The following is a 23,638-nucleotide window of genomic DNA, read 5'->3' on the forward strand; positions in this document are numbered from 1 at the left end:
TCGCGCGACCCGTTTTCGCGCCCACCGCTCCGCCGGGAGCTACTTGTAAGCAAGACTTGGAAACAACGACGATGGGGGCGGCGTCGCGTCGCGTCGCGTCGCATCGCCCGACGAGCAAATGATTTTTTCCACGGCGACCGCGGCCGCGACCGCGCGGAAAAGTAGGAAACCCTGTCGAAAAGATTAGAACACGGCCGCGCCCGTGTCCAAGTAATGCCGGGGCCCGCGGGTAATATCTCACCATTAGGCATAATCATCCCCTTACACATCCGACGAGCAGCACATCCACCCGTAGTCGGGCGTCGCCGCCGGCCCTCTAATGCCTTATAATTTATAACTCGCCCACCTCCCCCCTCCACCACCCCTGCCTCCTCCTCCGCCACTCGCGCGCCTCTCTGGCTCCTACGAGCTCGTGCCATCCCTGTTCTCGCCGCCAGAATATATATCAGCGTTAAAGTTAAAGGCCGCTGGCAGTCAAGAAAGTAAGCCCCTCTCTCCCTCCCTCCCTCTGCGAACCGTCCGGAATTTATAAATATGGCGTCTAATATTCCGCCGTTATCGCCGGACGTTGGAAGAATCGCGTCACGACCCCGAGAAACCGAGCCACCCTTCCGAACTCGAGCAGCCCTCATAAATCTCTCGCTTCTCATTTTCGGGCTCCTCTTCCTTTAACAGCTTCATTACAACAAATTGTTGACTGAATTACACGTGTAACCATGTGTTTTTATTACGTTATAATAATCTTTCATTAATTGTGAATAGCCTTATATTGCTTTATTAATATGCTGTGATATATTTGAATAAGTTCTTTGGATAAATAATGAGCGAATTCATCAAGCTTCGTCGAATTCTATAGTCGACGAATGTTAAATTGACGATAAATTCTTAATGACTTGTTAAAAAGCTGCATGAACGGAATTAACATTCGGGAGCTCGCGGACGATAAATATAAAATAAAAGAAATTGTACGTTTATATATATATATATATATATGCAAGTGACATTATAGATTTAATGACCGTTATCTGGTTTAAGAAAGTTGGTGACATCGATCGTAAATCTTTTACGGATACAGACAGGTGAGGGCGAGCTCTTCTCGCACATATTTCGGATTTTACAGGAAAAATGATATTTCGGGATGAGGAATTTGTCCCACTTGTCTGTATTTCGGGACGAGAACCTTGCTATTTCGGTCGCTTTGCGTGTTCGTGTCTACGAGAACGTGTCGACGAGCAGTGACGTTATCAGCGAGGGCGAGGGTCGACTCGCCCCGATCGCGCGATAGCCAACGACCATCGTCGGCATCGTCACCATCGTCGTCGTCGTTCGCATAACGACGATCAATCGTGCTCTGATTTTTGTATTAATTTCGTAATCCGCGCGCATGCTTCTCCTCGGTCACGCAAGTCGCGTGTAACCGAGTGTTCATCGGTGAATAGATAAAAGTGACCGCGGCACGAACAAAGTTACGCGAGATACAATATACAGGGTGTCGATGAATTATCTCCTATATTTAAAAAAAGTCTCGTAATATACCTACCAAATGTATTATTTACCATATTGGCAAATACATTAATTGAAAAAAATACTAAATTTTAATAAATCGTTCATTTAAATAGTGCTTAAATATTGATTTAACCTAACTTAATATTTAGTAATTATGAAGATACATTTATTTGGTATAAAAAACGTCAATTTAATTTAACAAGCATTTCTTTTTATTAAGTAATTGTTTATTTACCATAAGCAAATATTAGTAGGCACTTTTCAAATAAATATTTAAATTTAAGATATTTTTTTCTTAATGTAATAATTAAAAAGTGAAGTAAAATTTAGAAAAATAAAATTAGACTGATTTTAATTATAGACTAAAAATTTGTTGTTTTTCTAATACAATATTTAGGATTAATTTCATAGAGGATTAATATTCATTGTTGTATATTTTTACTGTCGATTTTAAACGATTAACAACAATACAAAAATCTGCAGACCTTGAAAATTCCTGCAATGAAGCTAATCTTTTGCTCCAAACATAGTAACAAATCTGTAGTATCTACAGCGAAAAGTCACAGCAGTATATTTCTAGCTCATTTCATACAAGCGAGAAAGAAAAAAAATAGAATAGAGCGAGGGTGTGGTTAGTTCTGGTATCAGAGGGAAAGGAAAGGAGTGCCGATCGCGAGGGTGAGTTAAATGCAGATTGCGAGAGCCTTTCGAGTGATTTGACCAATTTTACAATTTTAGAGCGTGTCGACGCGTTGTGAGTGAATGAGAGAAGCAAAGAGAGAAAAAGAGGAGAGGAAAGAGGGAAAAGTTGAGAATAGATAAGAGAAGGCTAAGGACGAAAAAAGGACGAGAGGAACGAGAGGTTGTGCCGCACCCCTAAAGCTTCGTATCCACAGTCGTAACTGTGGCGGAGCAGTTAGGCCCGTTAAGCAATATCTATTTCCTCCGGCGTCGTTTTTTTTTCCTTCCTTCCTTCGTAAAAACGCGATTGCCATGGGCGATGGGCGCGGCACATTGATACACGCGCGCACAGATGGCAAATATCGATATTTTTCAGATAAGTATGGATATCCGACTTCTCAGGTTAGGTTTACAGTCGGGAGTAATATCGAGTAAAATTTCTGAGGAATTTGCAGAATGCAAGCAGCGCCAACCACTACGTATCCGAAGAATGTAAACGTGATTTTTTCAAATTTTCTGAATATATTCTTGAGATGCCAGTCTTGGATTAATAGCATGATCAAAAATAAGAAATAAACAATCAAAGCTATATATAGGAAATATAAAATGATTATCATTGAAATGTTGGAGGTATAATTTTGCTTAGTTTTAAAGGCTAAGAAAATTATAATTTTTAATATTTATAGAAGTTATATTATATTTTAAATTTGAAATAGCCTTCTTCTCTCTTATTTGTGTTTAAATATTTTTCGGTCTATTTTTTACTTATAAATATTTAAAGCGATATTCAAGTTTAACAAGCAGCTATTTGTTTTCAATTTTTAAACTTGCAAAATGATGCCATTACGTGATTAATCTAATACCTATAATACTTTTTCCTATTATAATACATCTAGATAAATCTCACTAATACACATTAGTACGGTAAAGTTCAACGCAATGAAATAATACTCATCGTGTTGATTGCGGGCAGAAAGGCAAAAGATATTCCGTGAAAGAAATCGCGTGATCGTAGCTTCGTGAGAATCAGTTGATCATACAATCCGGCGGCGGGATATTAGCGAGAACATCGTTATTTACTGTCGACAACGACGACGACGACGGCGACGATGACATAACGGCCATCGCCCGTCCCCGCCCGACACGACGATATGGATCGACCATTTTGTAAATCAGTTCCGACATTTTGTCTTCATAAATCAGACGTTGCGAGAGCCCGCTCGCGCGGAAGCGCTGATTATAATTAACGCGGTCCGAATTAATAGGGCCGTCCGTCGTCACGCGATTCGCCGTCGGATTCTTCCGATACGACGCCATTATCGCCGCTTCTTCGACCACGACCCGAGCCGGCTGGCCGCGTGTAATCAACAAATTTCTCGAAAATAACGGAAGCGACGGCGGGGGAAACACGGCAGCAGCGGGGATATCATGCTGCGAGATTTCGCTAATTAATTTAATTAATACGCCGGCCGAGAATAAATCGCCATTTGCGTGTGGGTGTGCATCTTTTTAATTTCTTCGCGCCATTCGTCTTGCCCCATCGCGGGGACGTATATAAATCACGCCAACGTGTCGTACCGCCTGTTGTTATAAGCGTGCAAAAATTAATTTGCGCCGCTGTGTGCTGCATGGCCGAATTCTTTTTAAAAAAACAAATGCAAATTCGAATTGCCGTAGATTCGCCGAGAATCGTACACCGCGAAACGTAGCTCCGCTATATTAAGAACGCAATTTAAAAATTAATAATTTTATATCGAGCGGATTTGTGCGTGGATTTATTCAGATATATATATCAAACCAAAAAATTTATGAATTAAATATTGACAACATTTAACTTTCCGGAACTCACGCAAAAATCTGTAACACAGTTACTGACTGGATCTGTGAGATCCATTCAATTTATGTTGACTGGAAGGCACTAATTAATTTCAAGAAATCAAAATGACATGATTTGTATAAAATAGTATGTGTGTGTATGTATAAATATTAATAGATTATTTTAATAATAATTCGAAGAACCCCGCACTAATTATATGGAAAATTGGATCCTGGTGAAAAGAGTTAGTTTTTACATATGATGTAGCTTATAATGTGGTGTGTAAAATATGTTATAGACGCAAGCTCAATAATGGACAGTTTCTATGTTAAGGTATATCAAAGATGCGAAACTTGTGTTCACAGAGCATCTTTGACACATCACAGTACAAATTATTTATTATTGATGAGCCTTTATAACATCTTTAATCAATTAATTCAATTCACCAGAACACAATTTTCCTGTAATTAGTGCTGGGTCTTTGACAGATGCAACATAAAGAATATATAGTATAATTGAATGGGTCCAATAGATCCACCGTAATCAGACGCAATCAGCAACAGAGAATTAATGGTTTTTAACTAAATATTGTATAAAGCGATTAAGGATGCCTATTAAATAGTTACTTTTACTCATTACTAGCAACAAGTCTAAACGCTAAAATATGATGATACAGAAGTTAGTGCTTCAACGATATCGTGATACCGTTAATGCCTCTAGTTACGAGATAACTTTCTGGTTTGAAACTCAGGAGGCGACCACCCTCGGCTACTCTGGATTCCTCGCAAGTTCTGCGGAACGCGTCGCGACGCGCCGCGCTGGTTCGGGTTGGGCGGTAAGACCGCAAGAACGTCGCGATAATCGTCACGACATGCTCGGCGAACTCCAGTTGGCTCCTGTTTATCGCTGCAGATAAGATCAGCAAGACGAAACTATTTCGGGCGTAGCAAGATGAAACTATTTCGGGAATGCCGGTGGTCCTGTCGTTGCCGGAGGCGTGGATGCGTGTACGCGCCTCCTCTGTCATTCCGGGCACAATAATGTGCGGTGCGCCGCGTCTCATTGGAACTTGGCGAGCACGCGACTCTCTTCCGTGTACCGCGGAAACTTCTCCGATCGATTAAGGGGGAGTATACGCGATCGCGAGAGCCCGTAAGTGGCTCGGGACCGAGGTGTTCGATTTAAATGCTACTCATTGACAAGTTTGCAGATCAGACGATTGTCGCGTTGCAATGGAACGGAATGGAGTAGATTAAGGCGAGTAACTGTCTCCCCTGAGCATCGTATAATGGAAAGGCAAACGACACAGAATACAAACGGAAGATGACTAATGCACAATGGTTTAAAGTGAAGATACAGCACGCTCCCGCAAGAAAAGTGACACAAATAAAAAATATAAAATTGTTCAAGAGAAAGAAAAAAAAATTATGTTTTAAAATTAGAGCTAATCACTAATCGTTTATTTCAAGTTTTAAGTTCAGAATGTAGATATTAATTTTGTTACACTCTTAAAAATGATTCCTATTTTGACTTGAGTCATGTTTCCCGTTTTTTAATTTTTTCTATTTTCTATTTAAAATCAACTCATACTTTTTTTAATTAAAGGTAGATGTATTAACTACTTTTTTTAGAGATGAAATAAGTACAATAAAAAAGCTCAAGTATTTCCTACTTCGTATTTATATAAACTATTCTCTAAACGTGCACTGGAAAAAGAGGTTAATTTGAATTCTGATTGAAAACGAACAAATCAGAGTTTTCTGAGTGAATCTATTATAATTCTAATTGAGGTAAAACCAGAATTTTGATTGGTATGATCAGAATTTTCAGGTTCGTCCATTTTCAACTAGAAATTTTTCTCAGTGTAGAAAAAAACAGAACATCAAAAAGTCTCATGAATACGGACAAGACAGACTCAAGAATTTTAGTAGATTCGAAAAGTTATAAAATCATTCATCAACTAGCGTTCCGCAGCGAATAAGGATAACGAGAGCTTGTCCGTTGAAATGAAATAATAGGGATCAACGATGAAGAAGCATGTGGGCTCGTTTATAGCTATTTATTCTTCGCGTTCTCCGCGTAAAAAGTTCCGATATTCTATCAATACTTATCGGGCACAAACGAAATACTCGATGGGAAGAGGGTCTGTGAGGGGAGGAGGAAAAAGGGTGAAATGTCCGTATTTACGCAGGCATCAACGGATTTGTGTTAGTGAATGCAATTGTATGCGTCTTGTATATATATGACGCGCACACTTATACACGTGTGCCAGGACGGCGGAACAAACTTCGACATGAATTACTTAGATTAATTTAGTTGGGCGGCAGGGCGGCCTGCCGCCGTCGCTCGTTGTTGCTTACTCTCCGACCTTCCCCCGTGTATCGCGCCCCCGCGATACAACCCCGCGGTCGCCGCCGCCGCCACCACCGACCTCGGCGTCGCCACCACACGTACACACACTCTCTGTCTCTCTCTCTCTCTCTCTCTCTCTCTCTCTCTCTCTCTCTCCACACTCCCTCTGTCTCCTCTCTTTCGCTCTGTGGTATCGATTCCGACTTACTTGTGCTTTCGCCTAATTTTAGAAGCCACGGCCGAACGATAAATAACACCCGCCACTGCCCTCCATCCTTCTTACGTGCGCTTTTATTTACGGCCCTCTCTCAATCCCTTAAGGACGCGCGTTCACCGCGAGTCTTTACGAGTCCCTCCTGTTAGCGTGAGGGACGCACGGATGTTGCGCATATCATATTCTTTGCCACTTTTGGAGCATATACTATTTGCAAAATCGACTCATAACTTCGCGTTTTCAAGATACTTTTGAATAACCAAAAGGCGCCTTATTTAATTTTCAATTATTATACAGCAATCAAAGATGTCCTAATTTACTCGTGGGTATTTTCGATCCGAGACTTTTTCTTTTCGTTGTATCTTGCACAAATAATTTTTTTTCAATCAAAACGCTGAACTATATGGAACTTAAATTTGTAAACGAAAAAATATCTTGACAAAAATGTTAAACGTTACGTCCAATAATGTAAACAAGAATTTTATAGAAAAGTGTACTGAAAAATAATTTATATCAAATCTCAATACATATTTTTTTGAATATATACTAGCTAAATATTTACTTATATATGTTTACATTTAGTAAATATTTCATTAGCACTATTCAAGCAAATATTTCTTAAAATTTAGTATATTTTTTCAGTGTGCGAAATAAAATATTCGCTCAGATTCAGAAGTGTTGTAGTCGAAGATTAATGAATGACGTATGGCGAAAAATTTGTGAATAAAAGGAGGCGTCAAGTAATCTCGAGACTCTTCTTGTATCTTTTATCTTTATTTGTGTAGAACTGTTTTACTGTATCAAAGTTATTTTAGGCGCGCGATTTAGACAATCTTTTCGATTCTAGGGTGTGATACTATTTTATTTTGTTTGGTTGCGTATTCATCCGATGACGAGATTTCGAAGCGTTGCGAGTAAATCATTCGGTTTATCGGACCGCGCGAATTCGGGACGGCGATAAATTCCACACGGCGTGTTTACTCGCGTGCACGGATCGAAACTTTTCGCCTAGGAAGAAAAGAGAGACTAGAGGGAGATAGAAAGAGGACGAGGAAACCGGCAATGGGCATCGATCGCCGTCCATCAGAAAACTCGAATTCACGGACACCTTGAGAGATGTCCTAATTTTCATTTCCTACCTCGTTTCGTTTCTTTCACTGATTCCCCTTTACACGGGTCTCCCCTTAACGCGATCCAAGGATAACTCTGCTCGAATTATCAACTCAATTTCATCGGAAACATACCGCAGGGACGTTTCACGAGGGTTTGAAGGTACGCGGTCGGCGAGAACTATTCTCTAACAGCATATTAACGCTAGACAAAGATTATAATATATAATATATATTTTAAAAAGTAAAATTTTATAGTAAAAGAATTTCTGTACATATTATGTAAAAATAAACAATTTTGGTAAAATTAAATATGTATTTCTTTTTGTATATGTCCTTTTTGAGATAAGTCTATCGTGTTTAAGACCTACTTCAAGTACGATGTCACGTTTAAAGTAAATATTAATAAATAAATTTACTTATATTTAGATTTTTTAATAATTATTTAATAATATATAAACTCCTTTAACTTATGAAAGTCGTAAATGGTTCACGCAATATATTTCAAAAATATCATACAATCCATAAATCAAAAATAAAAAGCAGTGTAAAACAAAATTTGTAGCGTGATATCATAGATGTTATTCCATTAGAGGTATAATAGATGTATATAATTATTATTATTTATACTTTAAACAAATGAAATACACTTCTGCACACATTATATTAGAGCACAGAGATAAAAGGAATACTATCTACTTCTTATTGGAAACTTTTGATCCACAGATGGTGGACCGTCACTAAATTTTTTATTACTTTTAAAATGCAATCAAGAACAATTTGTAAAATTTTTCCATAATTTTTTAATTTTTAAATATCTATCTTTAAAAAAACATTCTTTGGCAAAAAGCGCAGTCTTAGTTGTTTTTGGGATAATTTCAATATTTGACCGATCAACGCTCCGTAAACTTCGCGTTGGAATGTCGACTATCTTAACTGGAAACTCTGCAGAAATTAACAAAGTGCTGTCGGCTCCGTTCTTGAAGAATTCGATCTAGTTTAGGTAGCTGACTTCCGAACGCTTCGGATAAACTTGATGTAATCAGAGAATACTTCTAATAATAAACAGTAATAACGGATTCCTTTGCGTGAAATAAATAATGATGCTAATAATACGCGGATTTATACTCGCTGTTAATGCCATTCGTGCGGTTAATCAAGCGAAAACGCTGTAAATGATGGCCAATAAGTGGCCATTATCTCGGGAAACGCGACGCAAAATCAGAGAAAAACGTACAAACGTCGTTGCGTTTTTCAAAATTATCTCCTGGTGTAAAGGGTAAAACGCAAAATCTCCGTACCGAGAGGAAGAGAGGACGGGGGATGGGACTTTTATTTCCATCGGTCGCGCGTTTCGAATGCGCGACTTCCCGGACGGCTCGATGCGCCCTCGGGACTTTTCCGTTTTTTCTGTCGTGGAGAGCGGAAAACGGCCGCGTGTTCACGCGACAAAGGCGCGCGCGTACACGCGATCGAGACGGCAGCGAGAGGAGAAGAGACGTAGGAAGGGACCAGCTTCGGAGGATCGGGAGGTAGAAGTGGAAGAGGACGGTAGCAAGCCGGACACGCGTTTCGTGCGGTGCGTCTACCCGGTGTCGCGGAAATAATAGATGAACCACGGCTCGACCGAGCGTGCTACCGTGAGGACAGCGAGAGGGGCGGAGGGTGGGGACAGAGCGGATGCGTTAGGAGAAGAGGAGGGGGACTAAACAATGTTTTTTAGCCACTGAAATCCCTCTGAATTTTTCATCGGCCCCTATGTTTTAACCCTTTCGCCACCCCGAGAGAGGAAAGGGTCCTTCCACCCCTTCTCTCTCTCTCTCTCTCTCTCTCTCTCTCGCTCGTTCATTCTCTCCTCCCTCCTTCTCTGCCACATCTCTCTTTCGTCTCTCTTCTTGAATTATGTACACGCCGGTGCTGTAACGTCGAGGTACTCGTCGTCATCGTCGCCGCCGCCGTTGTCCGCTCTTCGCAATCGTTACTATTGCAACACGTAAAAAAAAGAGCAAGGTAAAAATGGGGGGATACAAGAGAAGAGGGGGAAGAGATCGAGAAGTGAGACGGAAGAGAGGAGAAGGATAGACGATCCGCGCGGGGCCCGCGTAAATCTTTTAATTAGCCGATAAGGAAGCAAAAAACGGCGTTGCGACGTCCATCGCGGCCGTTTCTCCTCCTCTCCCGGCCCATTCGCATCCCTTTATTATCCACGGCGCTATCTTCGGGCGGAGACGAGCGTATTTTCCGATCACCGTGTCCGGAATCTAGGCGAGTAATAACAGGTTTTTTAACGAGGACGCTACCGCCAACGTCGTCGTTGTCATCATCGTCGCCGTCGCGACCGCCGCTGCCACCTCCTGTTGGCCACCCTTCCGCGCGCACACACACCCTTCGCATTCACCCCCCTCGGTCGGCGTAAGCAAGCGTGCAATATTGATAGACCGCGGGGATACCTATTTGCACGGTTACGCGGCGGCCGGGAAAGAGGAAGGGAGGAACGTAAGAGGGAGAGAATGGTAAGAGGGGAACGCGGTGGGAGTGGAGAGGTGGCGGTCGGACGGGGGCGAGGGGTCTCTACATAAAACCATTATGTAATTACATCTAGGCTGGTCGAACGAACGAACGAACGAAGGAACGAGGGGTGGACAGGGTTGGCGTAGGCGAGGAGACGACGAGGGCAGGAAACTCGCGATAGAGTAGAGCAGAGGGTAGATGAGAGAAAGGGAGAGAGAGACAGAGAGCAGCAGGCGGGGTGGCTTGAATTTGATTTCAGAGAAAAGGGTTGATACTGCTACTGCCGGTTCCGATCGCGTGATCCGAACCACCCTTTCGCTCTCCCGTGCTACGTGTTACGTATCGTACGTGCATAAAGCCGCTTCGCGTTGCGGCCAAGCGGGATAGACAGAAGGGTATTAATACACATACGTCTTCTCCCCGTGAGTGCCTTCTCTCCCTTCGATCAAGGATGGCCGAGGATTTCCCGAGCTCGTTTCTCCGGCCGTCAACGGGACGTGATCTTGCTTACGTATGCGTGTACGACTTCGTTAGAATTTCTGTCAAAGTGATAGTAACACGGTCGACACACGGAGGACGGCATGAAATTACCATTTTTTTCCGTCTATCGTCTCGTATCTATGGATAAAGTCTTCCGACAGTCTTCTGTTATTTCATTCTACTTTGACCCGATTAACACACTTTATTTTGTAATTGCAATAATTCTATGACTGTTGCTATTTATAATATTTTTTATATTATAAATAGGTTTCAGTTTTATATACAAATAAATATCTGTATACTAAATAAAACATATGTAATATAGAATAATATTTAATTAAAACTACACTAAATTATATAGACATCTGTTTGAATTCATGGATTAAAATACTTATTCCCAACTCGCAATTTTTTTATTATTTACGGAAGCGCGAGAAATGAAAAACAATTTTCCAATGTATTTCAATTTTTATAAACAGTATAATTTTAGATATAAAAAAACAGTAGCAAAAATCTTATGTTTTAATTCTGAAGTTGTGAATAGATTATTGAAAAATTTGATACGGAAAATTAGGAAGCTACAAAAAAAAATAATCGTCAATAATTTATATTTCGATCCCAAATTTCTTTTTGATATAATAAAATTGGCAAATTATACAGTAAAGCGTCATGAAAAAATCTAGGTCATGTCCCCTAAGCACTTTACAAATTTTTATCGTTTCACCATTTATATATCATAAACTAAATATACACGCTTCGTGACTGTAATATTATTTGTGCTCCCACTGGGACCTATTACGTTCGACCTTTATTATACTCGCCGTTCCTTCTCGCGATTCTACCGCAAAGTAAATTTACTCGGTTGATTTAGTCTGCTCCTAATGAGTAGTGCTTTAGAAATTCGCCTCAATCAGTACTCAATTAAAAATACAACTCCCGGTCTGCTGGATTAATCTTCGAATTACCAATTACATACAAATTATTAACGACACGATAAGTTTTATTTATACACGACAAATAAATATCTTAAATAATATTTAAAAAATGTGACATATAAAATTCGATTAAAACATGAACGTCGAAAAGGCTAAAGATCGGTCAATAGCTATAATCTACGGAAGAGAGTAATAAGAGCTGTTCTTCCCCCATTTTCACAAGCTCGTGTGTAAAACCACATCGGATGTTACGCGCTTAACGAGGGAGAGCTGAGATCGAAGTAATTGATCGGTTTGGTTATCGAGACGCGAGCCGCGGGCGCGGATTTACTCGCTTGATCGTTCACTTGCTCGCGAACAGCGATTGAGGATTGTCAGCTCATCGGGATTGATCCTCCGGTAGATCGAGCATAACGAGAGGGTGGACGACAGGTTCAGGGTGCGTTGGTGAGGGAGGAGGGAAGGAGGGAGGGAGAGAGAGAGAGAGAGAGGGCGAGAGAGTCGTTTCCTCTTGCCTGCCACAACGAGGCTGCTCGTTGGCGTTAGCGGTTTCGAGCTCGGTCTTTGATTTCGCCCTGACGTGTAGGCACTACGCGATACGCTTTGGTCAACCTCCCGTGGAAAAGGCACCCTCCTGGTCCTGGATCTCCATTACGGTAGTCATGGCGACCGCAATTGATTCCACGGGGGTGAGGGTGGACGGTGAAGAGAACGGAGAGAACGAGCGCGCGGGGGAGAGAACGACGACCGACGGCCAACGTGGAGGACAAGGGTGTTTGGTGGAGTAAGAGAGAAAAAGAGAATGGGATATTGGGGCGAGAGGGCAAGAGAGAGAAAAGGTAGAGAGCGAGAGAGCGAGAGCGAGAGCGAAAGAGAGACAGAAGACCAAGAAGGGGTTACGAAGGGAAAGGGGACATTGGTCAGGACGTAGGGGACGAATACTCGGTGGAGATCGACAGAGGGCATGGTGTTACTATGGTGGTGCTACACAGCACTCCCTTTATCCGATACAATGCAGGCTAAATAGCACTGGTCAGTTCTATGGTGTTGGATTAGAGATACGTCGCTCGTTTGAGGCGAGCCACCCCGAACCGTACCGGATCGGAGTAGACCCCCGTCGCTCCCCGCATCCTGGCGACCAACTCTCTCGCCATCACCGTCATCGCCGACCTCCGTCACGTTCGAATTACCTGCGTGGCGGCCGTCGCCTGCGTAGTATCGAATCCGGCAGTACAATCGAGAATCGATTTCACGTGCAAATTGTGAACCGCGTATCGCCCCCTTCCTTCCATCGAGCACCCGGACGAAAGTTAGGCAGGGTTTCATTGATACACGCGCTTGTTGATCTTTCGGGGGTCGCGTTTGGGTAAAGTAGCACGGGATGATCAAAGCTAACGCGTCATAGTTCTCTCGGCCTTAATTCGATACCTCGGATCGAGACGTACATATCAACGTATATATAACTGTACATTTAGGATGCACTTCAGAATGCTCTAAGGAAATATACTGCGCGTTAGTTTCACGTTTGTCACGAAGTCAGAATTCAATTAAAAAGCGATCAGAATATTAACATCTTCAGTGAACAATATTGTGCTCACATCTTGCTTTACAGAGTAAATAATATTCACTAAGTTAACGACACATATATATGCTCAAAAGTCTCTGCACAATAGACAAACCGCGATCAATTTGTTGAGAGACATCATATCCTTTAGAGATCTTTCGCGTTCATCGTTCCTCTCTCTCGGAAAAGTATCGGGAACTCATGACTTCCAGGGACGAGCCGAGAACTTTGTCAATTGTATCAAAATTTTGAGAACGGGGTGCTAACTTCAACAAGAGGACGCGATACTTTCGAGACGCACTGTACCCGCCCTCGCTGCGTATTATTACTATCACGGTCGTGGACATTATATAGTAGATGGCAGCTACCATTAGTGCACCCGGCTGGTTGCGCTAGGTCTGGGCGCCTAGGCGCGATACGCCAACGAGTATTTAGTGCCTGATTGTACGGCGCTCTCTCTCTCTCTCTCTCTCTCTCTCTCTCTTTCTCTCTCGTCGGGGTATACAGCGGCACGATGCCGACAGGGTCGGCGGATGCAAAGGGGGCATTTGAAGAGGGACGAACGGGAGGCAGCAGGTGTGGGTGGAGAGGGAGAGAGGGGGAGAGAGAGAGAGAGAGAGAGAGAGAGAGAGAGAGAAGCAGCCATTGTCCAAAGTGCCAAAGTTACATGGCGCGTCGTAACTTACGTCGTATTATGTAGGTACACGCGAGGCCGCGTATACCTAAGGTACACGACCGCTTAAGTTTCGACGAGGCGCACCCCAGTATCTCCCTTACACGACGAGCATTGTAAACAGAAAGCGAGCGAGCGAGCACTCCGCGTGAGAGTGAACGAGCGAGTGTGAGAGAAACAAGACTAGTCGAGGGTGAGGAAGAGAGAAAGAGAAAGAGAGAGAGAGAGAGAGAGAGAGAGAGAGAGAGAGAGAAACGCACAGCGTGAAAGAGAGAAACGGACGAAAGGAAAGGGTGCGGGGGTGAAAAGGGAAATACAACGACGTCCGCCCGGAACGATCGATAAAAGTAAAATTGTCATAACGCGGAACGGTAGTAACGACAACGAGGACGAGGGTGGCGACGACGACGAAGACGACGTGAACGTTATGCGCGAATGATCGCGCATTCCGGGGTTTCTTTACGGTCTGATGAGACCAACGGCGCGAGCCACACCGCCGTTGCTCCCTTGCTATCGTGTGTACACACATTTTATGTCGTAAAACTCCAAATCATTACCTAGTCCGGTAATAAGAGAGTCGTCTTAATCCGCGTAATTACACGCACAGACACGCGTGCGATCAATGATCGAAAGAGTTTAAAATCATTTGTAACGCATTAAAGAAACATTTACCGAAGGTCCCGAGGCATTATAAAATTCTATTGTGCCTTTATACATACACTGTTAAATTCATAATGTCAAATTATACCCAATTTGAGTTATTTTTAATCATTCGTATAGGTCGCTATTGCTCCTACCCAATATGTCGTTAATTTAACTAAAATAATAGAGTTAAATAATTTAACTCAAAAAATGTATTAATTTGACTCAAATTCAGTTTATTATTTACTAAATGCATTAATTTTGAATGCTGTTTACTTTGAAACGTAAGCAATTCAACCATAAATGAATTGATTTGACATAGTGTTTTTTTAACCATGTATTCTGTATTAAAATAATATATTTTGACACACTTACAAGTTAAAAATAACAAAATGTTATTTAATTTAAGACACTGATTTAAATTTGATCCTTTAATATTTCACAGTGTATATATATGAATATATAGGTATGCGAATAAAATATGTTCAATAAAACATGTAAATAGATTTTAAATTTAAATAATACTATCTAATAATTTATTAATAAAAATTTCTATATCTTTATATCCATAGATAATATACATATAAGATAATTCATTTCAAGCCTCGATCATCATATTGGTACTTCTTTACTTATTTTTAATTAATTTCAAATGAAAAAATATATAATTAAAATATAATGTTATTTATCTGTAGTTTTATCTATATAATTTTTAGAACATAAAAAATCACAGACTACAAGTTGTATAAAAATTACAGTGTTCAATTTTTATAACTTGAAAGTTTTTTACAGAATAGATTTTTTTTCGATTTTAAATTAAAGTAATTTTTCTTTCAGCAAAAACATCGGTAAATTTAGTCTTTACGCGATTGAAAGCAATGAAAACTAAGAAAGAGTATGAATGCATGATGAAATCTTCGCTGAACTAGAAAACTGCTGTAATAGAATTTTGATTTGAAATGAAATAATTATGTAGGTTTCACAAAAATATGTCGAATATTAGAAAATTGTGATAAACGATAATTTTTATGACTAACAAGACTGTTGATTGACTCGATTGCTGAATCGCTCGAAACTGTAGCTCTTGAAGGTCAACTGAAGATTATTGAGAAATTCGACAGCACATTGTTTATGATACCGATAGGGTAGAAGATTTGGTTTCAACGGAAAGAAGATTTGTGTCTGGTGCAACAATCGCAAAGTGCAACAACCGAGAGAAAAGTGAGATCGAGATGGCGAGAAGCAAGGCATGCGGTCTCGCGTAGGGTACCTATCGATAATCGACGCAGCACCGGTGCAGGTGTGTGGCCGAACACGCGCATACAGGTGTGTACGAGTTCGGACAGTAGGGGGACGAAAGGGGATGCGAGAGAGGCAGGCGAGGGAGGGCAGTGGCATTTTGTAAATTAAATTTTAAATATTAAAAATAGCCTGGTCCGCTCTCCCCCGTCTATCCCTCGTGCGTCCCTTCCCTTTCTTTCTTCGGGCCGCTGCGCTTTTCCAGCCGCGTTATCCATCGCAACCACCCCCCTCGACGGTCACCCCCCTCCGCGTTCCCCTTTCCCCGTCGGCAACCCGGGGGGCAACCTGCGAGCCACTTACTCATTCGTCGATAATAATTTTATTCGGAAGTGAAAAATTGGTGCTGCCCCTCGCTTTGCTTTTTTTCGACGTGAATACGCAGAGCGAGTATCCCCACATTGTTTTCTAATAAAAAAAAGAAGAAAGAGGATCAATAACATATGTAAATTGCAAAAATTACATCACTCTTTATATGCATAAAATAATTTTAATAATTAAAAATGTTGTGTGTATATATATATATCTATATATATGTATATGTATATACATAAATAAATGCATACACACATATACGAAGTGAGTGAGTTAAGTAAATATAAATTTTACTTGAATTAAAACTTTGATTTGTGATTCAATTTATCAAAATGTATAATGTAACAAATTAAAAATTCATCAAAGATGAAATTTCTTCATACTTTTATCAAGATGAAATCGATTCTAGGAAGAATGCGCGACGAACGGGGGGATATCTTGCCATTCTTTCGATTGTGCTTTATGTAACGTAATACTTTTCAGAAATATACGATTTCGCGTAATACGCGTCTCGTTTTCGCGCTGCTAACCTTATTTCCTATCGCCCTTTTTCGCATCAAATTTTTTCCCCCCAAAATACAATAAGCTCTGTTCGCTCCCACTCTCCTCGAGCACCCATCCACCCCATCCCGCGTTCTACGCGCTTCCTTTTTTTCTCTCTCCGCCTCGCATCTAACCGGCGAGCGAGCGTGCGCACGCGGCCAGGTACGAGAAAGGCGAGCCGTGTCCCCCCGCATGCATACTGCAGAGCGCTTTTGATCGGACCGGACCCCGGCGGGATGAAATATAAAAATCGCAATAAAGCGCCGCTACCGGTGCCGGGAGAGATGCTTCGATACCGTATCCGGGATTCGGTAGGCGCTCCTTCCCGCGCGCGCAAACAAACGCAACGCAGCCCCGCCGCCGCCTCCGCCGTCACCGTCTCCCCGGTATTATCGGCGCTTGTTGCCAGTGTCCTCTTTTTTTTACCTTCCTCCTCTATCGAATGTCGTCCCCCGGTGAGACTCGGGGGCGACTGCAGGCTGCCGTTTCCGAGGGCAAGGACGGGGTGCAACTGCGAGCTGTCCGCGATTATCGACAAGAAAGAAGTGAGATGGCTTGCCTACTTTATCCTACAATTTGTTCCTTCGAGACAAATCGTCGTGTTTTTATATCTAACACGATGGACAAATGGTACGGTTTCCTTCAACTTTTCGCTACGTAGTTAAACTTCTGTACTTAAACTGGTATACATAGTTCGATTTAAATTCTTGTACGCAAAATTTTCTTGCATTATTTATGGCAAGCTGATCTTGATAGATCAGCAACTCAAAAAATTACTTAGCAAAAAAGATATACGAATAATTTTCACGAAGCGCACGAGAATCAAAGAATGCTATCTTACTATCGATCCCTCGGCGATTACCCTATAGAAGGTAAAAAAAGTCGCCGATGATATGCTCGTTTCGCATTTTTCGAAGGCGTAGTTGCTGTACCTGTCCTGTCTATTTTCTTATTTGGAAACTCGTACAAGTAGAAGAAAAAGGAAGAGGAGGGGGAGGGGGAGGAGGAGGAGGAGAAGTCCAAACGAGCAGAAAAAATAACGGCAGACTCCGCCGGTGGAAAGTCTTCGCCTGATGAGGAAAGGGGCGAAGGGCGCGCCCTTCTTACATGGAACGTTTGACGAGGATTGCACGAGGAGGAACGCACGGTCGAAACTTGTTCTAAGCTATTTACGAACGGCAGGAAGCCATCGTAAAGTCAATTTGAGTTCTCGGTAAGTGGCTGCCAGGCTGCGAGTCCTCCAGCCAGGAAACCCCGAATGCGCGAGCGAAAGAGAGGAGAAAGAGAATGAGATGGAGGGAGAGGGCGGAGGAGGGAAGAAAGAAGACGCGAAAAGAAAAAAGTGGAGGAGAGAAGAGCCCTCTAGTCTCTTTATTTCTCTTCCGGGACGCTCGACTTTTTACCTTCCACCTCGTGCGCATACGTGTATATAGCTCGCGTATATATTTATATTCGAGCATGTGTAGACATGTGTGCGTGTGCATATAGGGTGCTCCTACGTTTCGTATGTCGCGAAAAGTATCGGAGAAACACGGCGGAACGAACAGAAAAGGCGGTCTGATTTTGAGAGCGTAAAATACGTTCGGATTAGCTCCTTCACACTTTTCTCTAGTATCATAAATTAGGTCATTATATGTGAGACCAGTCTGTCTACCGAGTGTCTAACAAATCGCATATTTTTATTCTATAGACAGAAACTGAGAATAGGAATGGGTTTAAAGCTGTAATCACACTGGGCAATAGCGATTGCTGATTGAATTGCGATTTGATTTACTTCTCAACTAATCAGAGCAAAGTAGTCACCGATTGCTTTGTTCCAATTGGTTAAATAGTAATCGCCAGTCACAATTGCGCAATAGCGAGTGTGATTAAGGCTTTAGAGAAATCTATCAATTTTGTTTTATTATTTCAAGCGATATAAGCAATAGGAGAAATATTTCAGCGGGTAAACATTAATTGGCTTTATAAGTAAATACTGTTGAAATCTCGCTCTCCAAATAATTCCGTAAACATGCGGACTTTAATTATTTTCAAGACATTTCACGAAGACGTTTAAAGATACCTATCTATACTAGAAGATATAATATTTAAACGACGAAACTCGCGGATTCGTCGCTCGATCGAATTCTCGCTGTCTCGCCGGAAGAGTAGGGACGACTCTCGAGACACCCTGTATACGTAGGAAGACACGCACACACACATATATGCGAGCACATTTATATATGTACAACGAAACTATACGTAGCCGAGCGGCTACGCTCAGACGCAGCCAGACTGATAAATGATTCATACAATATTTCTCTCTCCCGGGCTCCCCGGCTCGCTCGCTATCTCGCCGCGGAGGCTACGAAGAAAACCGGCGAACATTAATATATATTTTATGTTTTATATTTGTTTCAGAGAGAGAGAGAGAGAGAGAGAGAGAGAGAGAGAGAGAGAGAGAGAGAGAGAGAGAGAGAGAGGGGGATAACCGTGTATGTGTCCACTACCCTTGCGCGTGGACCTGCACATTTACGTGTTGTATATATATGTGTATGTGTATACATATATGACTTCATGGTGCTTCTTCCACGAGATGGATGACGCGAATGCTATGACCCTTCGTATACCGGGTGACGAACGATCTTTCCGTCTTGAACAGGGTAATCTGAGCGAATATGCCAGGGAATTACGGAGTTCTTTGCTAGAACTATTTAAGGGTCGTATATTCACAGTCGTTTCTCGGAGATTTATACAGATTTCTTACTCGTGCATGCGCGAGTAGACGAGGATTCCCTGTCTCTTGAGACGATGAGATATGAAGCCTTTATTTCAAAATATTGGAGAAACTCATTTTATATAAATATATAAACAAGGATGCGATACATAAAAAACACATTAAAATTAATGAAAGATCTCATTTGATTATTCTTTACAAAATTTTTTAATTGTAGTTGTTATATCTATACAAAATGATTCTCCAATTTTGTTGTACGTGCAAAGAATTTATTGAATAAAAATCGAGCCGAAAATTATTCTAAAAATATAATTCATTATATGTAAATCTTTTCTCTTATATATTCTACTCGGGTTATTCTACTCATGAAGCGGCATGACCTTTACATGGAGAAGTAATTTTTCGTTCGTGTGGAATTTACGTAAATTAAATGCGATGGAATTTGGTGATCTAATTGCGATCTTCTTTCTAATTATGGAACGGCCAATTTATAATTCCGTATATACTTGGACGGCTATTTCCGATTTAGTACGCGATCGCCTTTTGGTTCGCATTTTACACGGAAGAGAAGACCGAGCATTCTCAACCGCGTCGCAAGAGAATCGAAAAGCTGTATCGATCTGAAAACGAGGGCAGTAAGAATGAGGTTAATATCGTGGGAATTATTCGCGACCTTTGACCGGCGCCGAGACAAATATAATATATTTTAAGATATAACCACCCTTCTCTCACCCCCGTGCCTTGACTCCGCGCGGTGAATAGTTCATGAGCGGAGATGCAGAAACGGGCGTTCCCTGAAAAATTGAAATTCTTGAAACCACCTCACTCTCTCACCGTGTCGTTTAATATTGAGCGTTCGCGAGATCGCACTTCATTATTAAAGCATATGAGAGTTCGAACTGGTTTCGATATACCTTGGGAAACGCGCAGGGGCTGTGGATGACCCACCTAGTTACCCGATTAAAGAGACTCGTATTTTCGGAAGCAGAACCGCGAATCTGCATACACTTGGCATACATTCCTTCAAGAAGTATATATTCCTTGCTTGACACATATTAATAATATTCGCTTTAATATTAAATGTAGATACTAATGTAAGAGTAGAACATATACTAATATCGTCGCTTATTTAACTCGTAACTAGAACACGTCTTGGTGACTCTGGGACATTTTCCTAATTTTTAAACAGTATAATGACTTGGAATTATTTTATGTTTCACATCTTATTTTTCGTAGTTTTTTTCTTTCGTATAGGCGAAGTATCGTATTATATTCATACTAAGAGAAGAGAAAAGAGAGAGAGAGAGAAGAGTTTAATTGTTGCAATTTTTTATATAATTGAAAACTGTAAAACTTCTTTTAAAGTAACAAAAAAATTTGTGAATCCTCAGGATCCACATGTTTCTTTACGTAGCGTCATAAAAATATGTTCTTGTTATGGATGAAGTATGTTTGAATGTATAGTTGAATTAAAAAGCTGTCTAAAATTGACTTTGATTAAAAATGTAAGGCTGACACTCCTTATGTACAAATTTATATTTAAAAAATGTATTAAAAGTAAATATATCGATTAAACTTACAAATTTTGCTCTGCGAATCACTTGTGTAGCTTTAGGCCAGTTCTTTTTCCATGGACTGAATTTTTTTGCACGGTTCATCTTTTGTCTTTTTCTCTCCAATGTGAAAAGAAAAAGAGAAATATGAACCGTGGAAAAAGAATAGGCCTTAATTCTGTCCAGGAAACGATTAATCGATCGTTTCCTGATCGATCAATGATCGTCCAAAATATATGTGAGAAACCTCTGCGTACTCACCTGCAACAGAAATAAAGCACAAATCAGTTAATTGAAGAAACATTCCGTCGCGAATAATAGCATGTAATTAGTGAAAATCAAATAAATTTAGTCGCCCTCGCTCTCGAAATATCATGAAAAGGGGGACGCGACGTACTTTATTGACACGGGCGTGGGTCGAAAAAGGATCCGCGCAGGCAGTTTTAATTTTACATTCCTTGCTTGCGTCGCGATGCCCGTAAAAACAAACGGCGGGAGAAAAGCGCGCCGCCATTGTTCGGCCGGTTATTATGGGCCGAACTACCGACGCGGCTAATTATTCCGATGCTAATTGAAGAGATAAAATTTAATCGGATTCCTTCGCGCAAAATAAGAGAGCGGGGCCCGCGCCCTGGAGAGAAGAATAACTCCAAGAGTTATAATTCTGTCGCGATCCCGCGACCGCTCCGGCGCTCCTCGCGGCGACGGTCGATACCGGCCTCCTCCGTAACAATTGTCGTCGATAATAATGCGTATCGGGAATTCATTAGAACGGAAAACTTGGCGATGCCCATGCCCCGGGCAACGTTATAAGATTCTCTTACTGTTTCAACTTTGTGATTTAATCAACCCTTGTTTTGACAGCATCAGTGCTTGTATTGAAGGGACATAGTTTTTCTTCCCACAAATATACGCGAATATCACGTTAAATTCAAGAAAGTCTTTCAGTCACGCTTCTCCAATTCCTTGAAGAAGATACCTGTATGCTCGATTATCAGTAAAACATTATTAAATAAATTTTGTCTTTTTTCCTTCGCCAAGTTTGATAACTATGATGAATCTGTAGAATTAACACGATATTCTATTAATATAAAAAAAATGTAGTTTTTTCAGCAATACTTTTCATGATTTTACAATTCTTTATAAAAATAAAAAAGTTCCGTAAAAATGAAAAAATGAGCTAGCTCCGCAAATCTACCTACATTTTTTTACACACATTTTTTTAATTTTTGGCTTTTTATAAAATATACAAAATCTTTTTTATTTAAAGTCAGTAGTAACATTTGTGACATTTTTTACCTATAAATAAAGAAGTTTCATGTTATTATTCATTTTTCTTACTTATTCTGTAAATTAATTAGATAAATCTAGCAGTATTAAAATTGCCAATAGGAGCCGACATCGGATAGTAGCGTGTAAATCAATTATAATAAATAATAAATTTAATAAATTGATTTACACACTACTATCCGGTCGGCTATTATATTGACAATTTCAATACTGTTGGATTTATTACATCAGATCTCTCCTAAATAGTGTTTTTATTTGTTGATTAGATAAAACATGAACAAAAAAAAAACAGAGTATCGAGTTAAATCTGACGAGTTAAAACACGCACTCCATCTTCCCGAAAGATTCTCTACATTTTGAAAATCTACTATTAGAGGATAACATAATGTTAGAAAATTAATCAATTTCTTGTTCTTTAGAGAAGATTTTTCTACAAACTCGAGAGAACTGTCGTTAGAGATTTCACGCATAAAAATACAAGAGCAATACTAAGGCTAACAGTTAACTCTTAACCGAGGTTCGACTTATTCATTGTTTTTTTCTAATTCTAGAATTGGAAAGAGATGAGAAATAAGTTGAACCTCGGTGAAGAGTTAACCGTGAGTTGTGGAACTGGACCTAAGGATTAATGCCCATGTGATTTTGACTATGAACTACAATAATGTTAACATCAACTTTTGATTTACTGCAAAACTGTCTATAACTAATTAATGCGAAATAATCTTTGTTGTGAAATAATTATTGCATGTATGATGATTAATATAATTCTGTTGTTTCTCATCAGTTTATATATATAATGCTGGATATATATAATACTCTACAATATTAAATTCATAATAATCAAAACGGAACTATTTATTGAATTAACGAAATAGTTGCATAATAACATATCATGATGAGAAGGAGAAACTGTAGATCGCGATTGGTATCTATTGGATTCCATAAAAACAATAACATTCCGGTGAAGTGGAAAGACTGATTATTACAACTTACAATAGCATTTCGAAATCACCAGACGTTAGAATTTACATACATTTTTGGGGAGCTTATCAAAATTCGCTTTGTTCTTATTTGGCTTTTCACTTTGAAAATGACCTAGTTTGAGATCGAAACGACGTATGTTATTTTTATTTTTATTTTTATTGTAAAATTTGTAATAATAGTTAGGATTAATATTCTTGAGGCTTTCACGGGTGTTACCTATGTGACAATCTTGCGTTTCGCGGGTTTTCTCCGTGTTCGGATCCATTCTTGGAATGCCAACGTTTCGTGAACCTTGCAGTTCACTTCATCAGGGCGAGGAGCAGCCTGATACTTAAACTGAACAGTATCAGGCTGCTCCTCGCCCTGATGAAGTGAACTGCAAGGTTCACGAAACGTTGGCATTCCAAGAATGGATCCGAACACGGAGAAAACCCGCGAAACGCAAGATTGTCACA

The 23,638-nt window shown here is 40.6% G+C and overlaps 1 protein-coding gene across 1 annotated transcript in view; it reads right to left on the reverse strand.

The window, feature by feature from the left end:
- Positions 1–23,638, reverse strand: part of LOC108720537 (protein bric-a-brac 1) — a 324,369-nt gene that overhangs the window by 112,169 nt on the left and 188,562 nt on the right. The window lies entirely within an intron of this gene.

This window comes from Mycetomoellerius zeteki, unplaced genomic scaffold (genome assembly GCF_001594055.1).
Source record: "Mycetomoellerius zeteki isolate Tzet28-1 unplaced genomic scaffold, Tzet1.0 scaffold151, whole genome shotgun sequence".
In the NCBI taxonomy this organism is placed as follows: domain Eukaryota; kingdom Metazoa; phylum Arthropoda; class Insecta; order Hymenoptera; family Formicidae; genus Mycetomoellerius; species Mycetomoellerius zeteki.